This window comes from Zalophus californianus, chromosome X (assembly GCF_009762305.2).
Source record: "Zalophus californianus isolate mZalCal1 chromosome X, mZalCal1.pri.v2, whole genome shotgun sequence".
Classification (NCBI taxonomy): Eukaryota; Metazoa; Chordata; class Mammalia; order Carnivora; family Otariidae; genus Zalophus; species Zalophus californianus.
In genome coordinates, this window is record NC_045612.1 from 65,075,719 (window position 1) to 65,089,095 (window position 13,377).

At 35.7% G+C, this 13,377-nt stretch overlaps 1 protein-coding gene across 9 annotated transcripts in view; it reads right to left on the reverse strand.

The window, feature by feature from the left end:
- GPR174 (G protein-coupled receptor 174) overlaps window positions 1-13,377 on the reverse strand; it is a 76,783-nt gene that overhangs the window by 12,750 nt on the left and 50,656 nt on the right. For 7 of the 9 annotated variants that reach the window (XM_027609401.1, XM_027609399.1, XM_027609400.1 and 4 more), the window contains one exon: window positions 5,118-5,182. The exons of the other annotated variants lie outside the window; for them this stretch is intronic. The gene's annotated coding sequence lies outside the window, so the exon portion shown is untranslated. The remainder of the gene's footprint in view (window positions 1-5,117; window positions 5,183-13,377) is intronic. 9 annotated transcript variants of the gene reach the window in all.

Consider the following 13,377-nt stretch of genomic DNA (forward strand, 5'->3'; position numbering starts at 1 on the left):
GCAGATGCTTATCTGACTGAGCCACCCAGGTGCCCCATATTGTTTTCTTTTGAAGAACAAAAGGGGGTGCCTGGGTGGCTCAGTTGGTTAAGCGAGTGCCTTTGGTTCAGGTCATGATCTTAGGGTCCTGGGATCGAGCCCCATGTTGGGCTTCCTGCTCAACAGGGAATCTCTCTGCCCCTTCCCCACTGCTTGTGCTCTCTCTCTCTCTCTCTATCTCAAATAAATAAATAAAATCTTTAAAAAAAAGAACAAAAGCATATTATGGAAGCCTCTCAGCAGATGCCTGAGGTCTTTAGAAAGTGCATAAAAAATATTGATTAAAAAATGATTCAATTTTTAAGATTTTATTTTTTTAATGTTTTTTTAGAATTTTTTGTTCATTTCAAACAGAGAGATACAGAGAGAGAGAGAGAGAGAGAGCAGGAGCAGTGGGGAGAGGCAGAGGAAGAGGGAGAAGCCAACTCCCTGCTGAGCAGGGAGCCCGATGTGGGCTCAATCCCTAGGACCTGGAGCCAAAGGCAGATGCTTAACCATCTGAGCCACCCAGGCACCCCTTAATTTTTAAGATTTTAAATACTAAAATGCAAATGGTAAATAAAAGGGATTGTTTAGCTCTCAGTAATTACCCTAAAATGTACCCATGTAGCTCTTAATAATTACTCTAAAAAAACTGCCTATGGAACATTTGACATCCCAATAAAAAGGCAATTAATCAAAAATATGGAGATCTCATTTTTGGATTTTAATGACAGATACTAAATCACTTCTTTAGATCAGACTTGGATGGAGGCAAGGGAGAGGGGTACAAGACAATGAACACTGCTATCCCAGATGATTAAATATAAGACTCCTCTAGTGTCAGTTTTGTCTTTGCTGGACTTGTCTTATTTTTTGGCTCTTTCTTTCTCTCTCTCCCCTTCTAGGACTTTTATAATGCAAATGTTATTCCCTTGACATTGCCACAAATGTCCCTTAAGTTATCTTCTTTTTTCCTGCTCTGAGTGAGTCTCAGGGAGTCTCTTCTGGTACTCCAACTAAACAGGATTCTTTTCTATACTTCTCAATTTTCTACCAATTTTTTCTATACTTAGAAAGTGGACCTTATAAATTAGGAAAACTCTAAAGGAGTTTACTTTGTTACTTCCTTTAAAAATAAGCCTCCACTGCTCACCCCCACAGTGCAGCTGCTTGTCACAGCCTGGCTGGGTCTTAGCCTGCCCCACTCACCCCAGTGCTACAGTGCAAGCACATGTTACAGATGGGTTGGGTGCCAGCCCCACTCATGTCTGCACCACAGATACAGCCCAACCACAGATGGGCACACACAACCAACCCAAGGGACACCTCTTGAGCACCTAGCTCTGGTGGTCAGAGGAGACTGTGCTTCTGGGCTCCATGTGACTTGTCCTACACAAGACCATTCCTTCAAGACTGGGAAAAGTTGATTTGTGTAGTATGTAGAGCCAAACACAGACAGGGAAAATAAGAAGACAGAGAAATATGTTCCAAATGCAAAAAACAAGACCAAATATCAGAAAAAAAGATATTAATGTAATGGAGATAAGCAATTTACTTGATAAAGACTTTCAAAGTAATGGCTATAAAGATGCTTACTATTCATGGGAAAATAATGGAAGAACACAGTGAAATTCTTATCAAAAAATAGGATATGTAAGAAAGTTCCAAACAGAAACTATAGAGCTAAAGAATACATTAACTAAACTGAAAAAATACACTAGAGAGCTTCAGCAGGATAGTGGGTGAAGCTGAAGATCGAATCCATGAGCTGAAAGGCAAAGCAACAGAACTCAGAGCAGGAAAAAAGAAGATAACTTAAGGGACACTTGTGACAATGTCAAGGGAATAACATTTGCCTTATAAAAGTCCTAGAAAGGGAGAGAGAAAGAGAAAGAGCAAAAAAATGTATTTGAAGAAATAATGGTTGCAAACTTCCCTAATCTGGGGAATGAAACAAGCAGGTTTAGAAATCCCAGAGTCCCCAAAAAATGAACCCCAAAAGATCCACGCCAAGACATGTCATAATTGAAATGGTAAAAGTTAAAATACAGAGTGAATCTTAAAAGCAACAAGAGAAAAACAACTTCTTACATACAAGGGAAATCTGAAAGAATATCAGAATTTTTTTTTCTCCAGAAACTTTGTAAGCCAGAAGAGAATGGCACAACATATTCAAAGTGCCAAAAGGAAAAAGTTCCAACCAAAAATATCTACCTGACAAGGTTAACATTCCAAATTGAAGGAGAGATCAAGAACTTTCTAGATAAGCAAAACCTAAAGTAGTTTATCACCACTAAACTGGCCTTACAAGCAATGTTAAAGGTACTTCTCTAAACTGAAAGAAAATGGTACTAAATTACAAATAAGAATACATACAAAACTAAAAATCTCACTGGAAAAGGTAATTATATAATAAAGGTAGCAGGTCAATCACTTATAAAACAAGTATGAAAGTTAAAATTTAAAAAAAAATAGTAAAATTAACTGAAAGTACAATAACTATTTAAAGAATGCATAAAATAAAAATATGTAAGGGGCGCCTGGGTGGCTTATTTGGTTGAGCATCCAACTCTTGATTTCAGCTCAAGGCATGGTCTCAGGGTTGTGGGATTGAGCCCCACATTGGGCTCTGCCCTCGGCCCAGAGTCTGCTTGACCCTCTTCCTCTGCTCATCCCCCTGTTTGCTCTCTCTCTCTAAAATAAATAAATAAAATCTTTAAAAAAAAAAGATGTTAAATGTGACATCACAAACAACAACAACAACAACAAAACATGGAAGAAAAGATACAAAAATTTAGTTTTGGAATGTGCTCAAATTTAAGTTGCCATGACCTCAAACCAGACTATCACATACATAGGAAGTTATATGTGAACCCTACAGTAACCACAAAGCAAAAGTCTGTAGTAAATATACAAAATAAAATGAGAAAGTATTCTAAATATAACACCAAAGAAAGCCATCAAACCATAAGGGAAGAGAAAAAGAAGAGAGGAATACAGAGGAACTACAGAAACATCCAGAAAATAATTAATGAAATGTCAATAAGTACATACCTATCAGTAATTACTTTAAATGTAACTGGTCAAACTCTTTAATCAAAAGACTTTGATGGGGCACCTGGGTGGCTCAGTCTGTTAAGCATCTGCCTTTGGCTCAGGTCATGATCCCAGGGTCCTGGGATTGAGTCCCACATTGGGGTCCTTGCTCAGCGGGGAGCCTCCTGCTCCCCTTGTTTGTGCTCTCTCTCTCTCTCTGACAAATACATAAATAAAATCTTAAAAAAAAGGACTCTGAGTGGTTGAAAGAATTAAAAAAACAAACAAACAAACAAACAAAAACAAGACCCATCCATATGCTGCCCATGAGACCCACACTTCAGAAGTAAGGATAACACAGATTGAACGTGAAGGAATGGATAAAGATATTCCATGTAAGTCAAATAAAAAGAGAGCTGGTGTAGCTATAGTCAGCAGACAAAATAGACTTCAAAGACTGTAATAATAGACAAAGAAGGGCACATAACAATAAGGGGGTCAATTCAACAAGAGGACCAAACATTTATAAATATACATATATATGTGCACACAACATAGAAACACCAAACTATAGGGCGCCTGGGTGGCTCAGCTGGTTAAGCGACTGCCTTCGGCTCAGGTCACGATCCTGGAGTCCCGGGATCGAGTCCCACATCGGGCTTCCTGCTCAGCAGGGAGTCTGCTTCTCCCTCTGACCCTCCCCCCTCTCATGTGCTCTCTCTCTCTCTCATTCTAGCTCTCTCAAATAAATAAATAAAATCTAAAAAAAAAAAGAAACACCAAACTATATAAAACAAATACTAATGGACCTAAAAGGAAAAATTTACAGCAATGCAATAATAATAGAAAATTTTAACTGCCCACTTACATTAATGGACAGATCATCTAAAGAGAGAATTAATAAGGAAACATCATCCTTAAATTACACATTGGAACAGATCGTCTTAATATATATATATAGAAAATTGCATCCAAGAGCAACAAATACACATTCTTTTCAAGTGCACATAGAATATTCTCCAGTATAGATAACATGTCAAGCCAGTAAAAAAAGTCTTAATAAATTCAGGAAGACTGAAATTGTATCACACACATTCTCTGACCACAATGGTATGAAACTAGAAATAAATTACAAGAAAAAAATTGGAAAAACCACAAAAATGTGGAGATTAAACAACATGCTTCTGAACAACCAATGGATCACTGAAACAATCAATGAAGAAAGTTTAAAAATACCTCGAGAGAAATAAAAACAGAAATATGACATACCAAAATCCCTGAAATGCAGTAAAAGTGTTGCTAGAGGGAAGATCATAGCAATTCAGTGCTATCTCAAGAAACTAGAAATATCTCAAATAAACAATCTAACTCTATACCTAAATAAGTTTGAAAAGTAGTAAACAAAACTCAAATTCAGTAGAAGAAAGGAAATAATAAGATCAAAGTGGAAATAAATGAAATAGAGACTAAAAATAAAACAGAAAAGATTAATGAAATTAAGACCTGCTTCTTTTCAAAGATAAACAAAATTAATAAACCCTTAGCTCCACTCACCAAGATAAAAAGATAGAGGGCTCAAATAAATAAAATCAGAAATGAAAGAAGTTACAACAGATACCACAGAAGCACAAAGTACCATAAGAGACTTCTACTAATACACACCAACAATTTGGACAACCTGAAAGAAATAGATAAATTCCTAGAAATATACAATTTTTCAATACTGAATCATAAGGAATTAGAAATTCTGAATAGACAGATTACTAGTTAGGAGATTGAATCAATAATCAAAAACCTCCCAACACATAAAAGTCTGGGACCAGATGGCTTTACTGGTTAACTCGAACAAACACTGAAAGAATATTTAACACCTATCCTCAAAATCTTCCAAAAAATTGCAGAGAAAACATTTCCAAAGTTGTTTTACAAAGCCAGCATTTACCCTAAAGCCAAAATTGGACAAAGACACCCCAAGAAAAGTAAATTACATGTCAATGTCCCTGGTGAATATACTTGCAAAAATACTTAATAAAATATTAGTAGATCAAATCCAACAATACCTTAAAAGGATGATGCACCATGATCAAGTGGGATTTATTCCAAGGATGCAAGAATGGTTCAACATCTGCAAATCAATGTGATACATTACATTAACAAAATGAAGAATAAAATTATAAGATTAAATGATCATATATGATCACAGGTGCAGAAAAAGAATTTGATAGAATTCAATATTCATTTATGATAAAACAAAGAAAGTATGGAGGTAAGGTACTTAAATATAATTCCGGCCATATATGATAAACCCTCAGCTAACATACTCCATGGTGAAAAGATGAAAGATTTTCTTCAAAGATCAGGAACAAGACAAGAATGCCCACACTTCTTACTTTTATTCAACATAGTTTTAGAAGTCCTAGCCAGAAAAATTAGGTAAGAAAAAGAAATAAAAAGGCATCCAAAATGGAAAGGAAGTAAAACTGTCGGTATTTGCAGATGACAAATACTTTCTACTTTATATAGAAAACCCAAAATACCCCATCCAAAAAGAAAAAGCTAATAAATGAATTCAGTAAAGTCCCAGGATAGAAAATCAACATGCAGAAATCTGTGGTGTTTCTACACGTTTATCAAAAATCAGAGAAAAATAAAAATAATCCTTTTAAAATTGCACCAAAAAATAAAATATTTAGAAATATATTTAATCAAGGAAGTAAAACACCTGTACACTGAAAACTATAAGACAGTGCTGAAAGAATTTGAAGATGACACAAATATATGGAAAGATATTTGGAGAAAGGGAAGATGGCAGCAGAGTAGGAGGATCCTAGGCTTGCCTCATCCCACAAATACAACTAGATAACTACCAACTCATCCTAAATACCACAGAAAACAATCTGAAGATTGACATAACAAACTTCACAACTAAAGGGAGAGAAGAGGCCACATTGAAGAAAGTAGGACGTGCAGAGACACAGTATGAGAGAGAAAGAGATCATGGACTCTGCAGTGCAGAGGGAGCCAGGGTCATGGAGAAGGATGAGAGACAGACTAAAACACAGGGGAGTGCATGGAGAAAATGAATCCCCATAGGAATTGGCTTGGAAAGCCAGAAGGCCTGATTTCATGACGTCTAACAATGAGTGGGGCTTAAAATCTGGAGTTCTAAAGGTCAGGGGGCTTGACTCAGGGAGAGCCCAGAGGCATAAGAGCCACAACTGAAGAGAAGGAAGGGCAAAGAGCCTGTGGATATATAGCATGAAAACGGCAACCTGAAGAGCACCTGGACACACAGTGGGGAGGTTATTTGCTCATTTCAGAGGATGTCCCTGAGAAGCAGCATTCACAGAGAGAGCCCCCCCAACTGGAACAAAAGAATGACAGGTGCCATTTCCCTCCCCTGCATCTCAGTATAAGCACAAAACCACCTGCAGAAACCAACACATCACCAACCCTCACTGCTTAACTTACTTATATGAAGCCCTGCCCTGCCATGCTTTAGTAGAACCACCCTTCCCAGTCACCCTTGCCTCAGATCCAGTGTGGCAGAGCTCCCTTCCCCAGAAGACCTGCCTATACCCCTGACAACACCACATCTCCCCACTCTGGAGTTTTGCAGAGCCTCAATTCTGGTGGTGGTGGCAACAGGTCTCATTTCACAAGCAAACCAGAACACATCTAGTTAAAACCCGCCACATTCAGGCCAGGGACCAAACACTGCCCACAATAGGCAAAGAGACCTTCTGCAGACAACCGGCCTGAAAGATAAAGCAGCTGGGACAAAAGAGCAGAAAACATACAGGACACACTGGAAACACTCCTGAAAGTTCCAGGCCCTGGAGAACAGGGGATACTACATGGCAGGAAACTATAGGACCTCTTCTTCATAAAGCCATAACCCTCAAGAACAGGAGATGTAGCTGACTTTCCTAACACACACACACACACACACACACACACACAGAGGCACAGAGACTTAGACAAAATGAGAAAACAGAGGATTTGTCCCAAATGAAAGAAGAAGAGAAAATCATGACCAGAGATTTAAGTGAAACAGAAATAAACAATAAGCCTGATGGAATATAAAGCATTGATCATAAAAGTACTCACTGGACATGAGAAAAGACCAGAAGACATCAGTGAGACCCTTAACACAGAAATTAAAAAGAATCAGTCACAGATGAACAGTGCAATAAATGAGATTAATGCAGTAAACTCCAGGCTGGAAGAAGCAGAGAAAGGAAGTAGTGACCTACAAGACAGACCAGTGGAAATTAATCAAGCAGACCAAAAGAAAAAGAAAAAAGGATTATGCAACAGGAGAATAGACTTAGGGAACTCAGCAACTCCATCAAACATAATAACATTCATATTATAGTAGTCCCAGCAGAAGAGAGAGAAAAAGGGGCAGAAAATTTATTTGAAGATATAATAGATGAAAATATTCTTAATCCTGGGAAGGAAACAGATGTCCAGATCCATGAGACACAGAGAAGCCTGGCCAAAAAATAACAAAAGCAGATTCACACCAAGATATAGTATAATTAATAATGTAATAATGTAATGCAAAATACAGAGATATAAGAAAAAAGTTAAAAGCAGTCTTACGAAAGAAGACAGTTACATACATGCTAAACCACATAAGAATATCATCAGATATTTCACCAGAAACTTTGCAAGCAAAAAGAGAGTGACACTATATATATATATATATATATATATATATATATATATAAAAACTGTAGCCAAGAATACTCTATCCAGCAAGGCTATCATTCAGCATAGAAGGAGAAATAAAGAGATTCTGAGACAAACAAAAGGAAAAGGATTTCATAACCACTGAACCAACCCTGCAAGAAATATTAAAGGGGACTCTTTGAGAGGAAAGGGGAGACCAAAAGTGACAGTATAAAAATAGGAAACATAAAAGCAGTGAAAATTAATATTTCTATAAAATAATAAGTGAAAAATCTCAAACATACAAGGATGCAAAATATGACACACAATTCTAAAGCATGGGTAACAGAGGAGAAAATAATGGGCTCAAACTTAAACACATCAACTTAATATAGACTACTATATGCAGAAGAGATTATATAAATACCTAACGGTAATCATATATCAAAAACCACTAATAAATATGCAAATAATAAAGAGAATGAAATCCAAATATATCACTAAAGAAAGTCAACAAAACATGAAAGGGAAAAACAAGAAAGGATCAGAGAAAATAGTCAAAAACAACTGCAAAACAAGTACTAAAATGACAATAAATACATATTATCAATAACTACACTAAATGCAAATTTATCAAATGCTCCAATGAAAAGGCATATGCTGACAGAAAAGATAAAAAAAAAAAAAGACCCAAGTATATGCTGCTTACAAGACCTACGTTAGACCTAAAGACATCTAAAGAGAGAAAATGAGGGGATGGAGAAATATTTGTCATGAAAATGGATGTCAAAATAAAGCCAAAGTATGAGTACTTACATCAGACAAAACAAACTTTAAGACAAAGATTGTAACAAAAGACAAGGAAGGACACTATATAATAATAGAGGGGACAATGCAGCAAGAAGAAATAACAATTGTAAATATTTATGCATGCAACATGGGAGCACTCAAATATATAAAACAATAAATAACAAACATAAAAGAAGTAATTTCTAATAATACGATAATAGTACAGGACATTAACACATAAATGGACAGATCATCTTAAAAGAAAATACACAAGCAGACAATGGCTTTGAATAACACATGGAACAGATGGATTTAACAGATATATTCAGAACATTCCATCATAAAACAGCAGAATTCACATTGTTTTCAAGTGCACATGGAGCTTTCTGCAGAATAGATAACATATTAGTCCAGAAAACAAGCATCAGCAAATTAAAAAGATCGAAGTCATGCCATGCGTCTTTTCTGACCACAACAGTATGAAAGTTGAAGTCAACCACAAAAAACAAAATCTGGAAAGAACACAACTATATGGAAGTTAAATAAGATGCTACAAAACAATGAATGGGTCAACAAGAAATAAAAGAAGAAATTAAAAAGTGCATGGAAACAAATGAAATTGAAAACACAATGGTTCAAAACCTTTGGGATGTAACAAAAGTGGTACTGAGAGGGAAGTTTATAACACTAAAGGCTTATTCCAAGAAGTAAAAAATATCTCAAATAAACAACCTAACATTACATCTAAAGGAGATAGAAAATGATAGGCAAACAAAACATAAAATCAGCAGAAGGAAGAACATAATAAAGATTAGAACAGAAATAAATGATATATAAATTTAAAAAAATACAACAGATCAATGAAATGAGGGGATGGTTCTTTGAAAAACTCAACAAAACTGATTAACCTCTAGCCAGACTTACAAAGGAAAAAAGAGATGGAAATAAAGAAAATTATAAATGAGAGAGGAGAAATAACAACCAACACCACAGAAATAAAGCATTATAGGAGAATATTATGAAAAATATATAACAAAAAATTGAACAACCTAGAAGAAAAGGATGAATTTCTAAAAATATATAACCTACCAAAACTGAAACAGAAAAAATCATACAGACCAATTACTGGCAAATAAACTAATTCAGTAACCAAAAAATTCCCAACAAACCAAAGTCTCAGACCACATGTCTTCACAGGCAAAGTCTACCAAACATTTAAAGAAGAGTTAACACTTATACTTCACAAAGTAGTCTAAAAAATAGAAACGGGAGGAAAAGTTCCAAACTCATTCTATGAGGCCAGTAGTACCCTGATACCAAAATCAGATAAAGGCATCACTAAAAAAAGAGAACTATAGACCAATATCCTTGATGAAAAAGATGCAAAAATCCTGAACAAAATACTAGCAAACTAAATCCAATGATACATAAAAAAATCGTTCACCACAATCAAGTGGGATTTATTCCTGGATTGCAAGTGGGATTTATTCTGGGATTGTAAGTGTGCAGAAATCAATCAGCATAATACATCACATCAATAACAGAAAGGATAAAACCATGTGACCATTTCAATAGAGGCAGAAAAAGCATTTGACAAAGTATAACATCCATTCATAATAAAAACTCTAACAAACTAGATTTAGAGGGAACATAACTCAACATAATAAAGGTGTCATATGAAAAATCCACAACTAATGGATTTAACTATCTCCATTAAGAAGATAAACTGAGAGCTTTTCCTCTAAAGTCAGGAATGAGACAAGGATGACCATTCTCACCATTTTTATTCAACATTGTACTGGAAGTCCTAGCCAGAGCAACAGACAACAAAAAGAAATAAAAGGCATCCAAATCAGTAAGAGGTAGTAAAACTTTCATTATTTGGAGATGACATGATAGTATATATAGAAAACCCAAAAGACTCCACCAAAGAAATGTTGGAATCAATAAATGAATTCAGTAAACTCACAGGATACAAAATCAAGGTACAGAAATCTGTTTCATTTATATACACCAATAATGAAGCACCAGAAAGAGAAATTAAGAAAACAATCCCATTTATAATTGCACCAAAAAATATTAAGATACCAACGATAAACATAACCAAAGAGGAAAAGACCTATACTCTGAAAACTATAAAACACTGATGAAAGAAATTGAAGATGACACAGAAATGGAAAGACATTTCATGCTCATGGATTGGAATAACAAATATTGCTAAAATGTTTATATTCTGCAAAGCAATCTAGAGATTTAATGCAATGTCTATCAAAATACCAATAGCATTATTCACAGCAATGGAAAAAAAAAAACAATCCTACAATTTATAGGGAACCACAAAAGACCCAGAATTGCCAAAGCAATCTTCAAAAAGAACAGTAAAGCTGGAGGCATCACAGTTCTGGTCTTCAAGATATATTACAAAGCTGTAGTAATCCAAATAGTATGGAACTGGCACAAAAATAGATACATAGGTCAATAGAACAGAACAGAAAATGCAGAAATAAATCCAAAACTATATGGTCAGTTAGTCTTTGACAAAGGAGGAAATAATATCCAATGGGAAAAAGACAGTCTCTTCAACAAATAGTGTTGGAAAAACTGGACAGTAACATGAAAAAGAATGAAACTGGACCACTTTCTTACATCATACACAAAAATAAACTGAAAATGTATTAAAGAGTTAAATGTGAGACCTGAAACCATAAAAATCCTAGAAAAAAATCACACTTCATATCTTCTTTGACATTGGCCATAGCAACTATTTTCTAGATAAGCCCCCTGAGGCAAAGTTAATAAAAGCAAAAATAAACTATTGGGACTACATCAAAATAAAAAGCTTCTGCACAACAAAGGAAACAGTCAACAAAACTAAAAGGCAACCTACGGAATGTGAGATATTTGCAAATGACATATGCAATAAATAGTTAGTATTCAAAATATATAAAGAACTGATAAAACTCAACATTGCAAAGACAATCCAATTAAAAAGTGGGCAGAAGACATGAACAGACATTTTTCCAAAGAAGACATACAAATGTCTAACAGACTCATAAAAAGATTCCCATCATCACTTATGATCAGGGAAATGCAAATCAAAACAACAATGAGATATCGCCTCACATCTCTCAGAATAGCTAAAACCAACAACACAAGAAAGAAGTGTTGGTGAGGTTGTGTAGAAAAAGAAACACTCCTGCATTTTTGGTAGGAATGCAAACTGGTGCAGCCACTGTGGAAAACAGTATGGACTTTCCACAAAAAATTAAAAATAGAACTACCCAGGGTACTTGAGTGGCTCAGTCAGTTAAGCATTCAATGCTTGATTTCAGCTCTGGTCATGATCTCAGGGTTGTGAGATCAAGCCCCGTGTCCAGCTTCATGCTGAGCATGGATCTTGCTTAGGTCTCTCTCTCCCTCTCCCTCTGCCCCTCCCCCCTCTCTCTCAAAAAAAAAAATAAAATAAAAATAGAACTACCCTATGATCCAGCAGTTGCACTACTGGGTATTTGTCAAAAGAATACAAAAACACTAATTCAAAAAGATACATGAACTCCTGTGTTTACAACAGCATTATCTACAATAGCCATATTGTGGAAGCAGCCAAAGTATCCTTTGATTAATGAATGGATAAAGAAATGATACACACACACACATACACACACACACACACACACACACACAGGAATACTATTCAGTCATAAAAAAGGGTGAAATCTTACCATTTGCAAAGACATGGATAGATCTAGAGAGTATAATGGTAAGCAAAGAGATTCAGAGAAAGACAAATACCATACAATTTCTTTTTTTTTTTTTTGGAAACCTACATTTATAATCCTATCCCCACCCCTTCCTCCGTAAAACAAATAGGAACACAGATTCAGCTCAGGTTAATCTAATTCACCATGATGCATACAAACACATCCCTAAAGTGACCACCCTGCTGTCAATATTATCTTTTTTTTTTTCAGTAGATCACTTTATTCCCATTGGAAGACAATAATAAATTTAGATTAAACATATCAGGTATCTAATCCCAGTTTTTCCATTAATTTCCCATGTGACATCAAGCAAATTATCTTGCTTTTCTGAGCACCCCTCATCCCAATTTCTTCACCTAGAAAATGAATATAATAAGAGTTACATCCAGAGTTGATACAGGGATTCAGTGAGTCAAGGGCAGAAACTCAAATGGAAACAAATTGGCCTCTGTGGTGGGGGATCCCTGGAAAAGGCCTCACAAGATGAGTTTTGTTATCATAGCTTTTATAATACCATACAATTTCACTCTTATTTTAGAAAGGGAGAGAGAGACAGAGAGTGGCAGGGGAGGGGCAGAGGGAAATGGAAAGAATCTTAAGCAGGTTCCATACCTAGCATGGAGCCCAACTTGGGGCTCAATCTCACAACCCTGAGATCATGACCTGAGTTGAAATCAGGAGTTGATCACTTAACCAACTGAGCTACCCAGGCACCCCATGATTTCACTCTTGTGTGGAATTTAAGAAAGACAACAAATGATCAAAGGGCAAAAAAGGGAGACAACCAAGAAATAGACTTTTAATTATAGAGAACAAACTGAAGGTTACCAGAGGAGAGGTGGCGGGGGGGAATAGGTTAAATAGGTGAAGAGGATGAAAGTGCATTGTTCATGCTGAGTACAGGGTGATGTATGGAAGTGTTGTACAATATTGTACACTGTAACTAATACAACACTGTGTGTTAACTAACTGGAATTAAACAAAAACTTATAAAATTAGAAAAATATCTGACTAATGGATGGCAAAATTAATATTGTCAAGATGTTCACAATATCCAAAGGAATCTACAGATTTAATGCAGTCCCTATAAAAA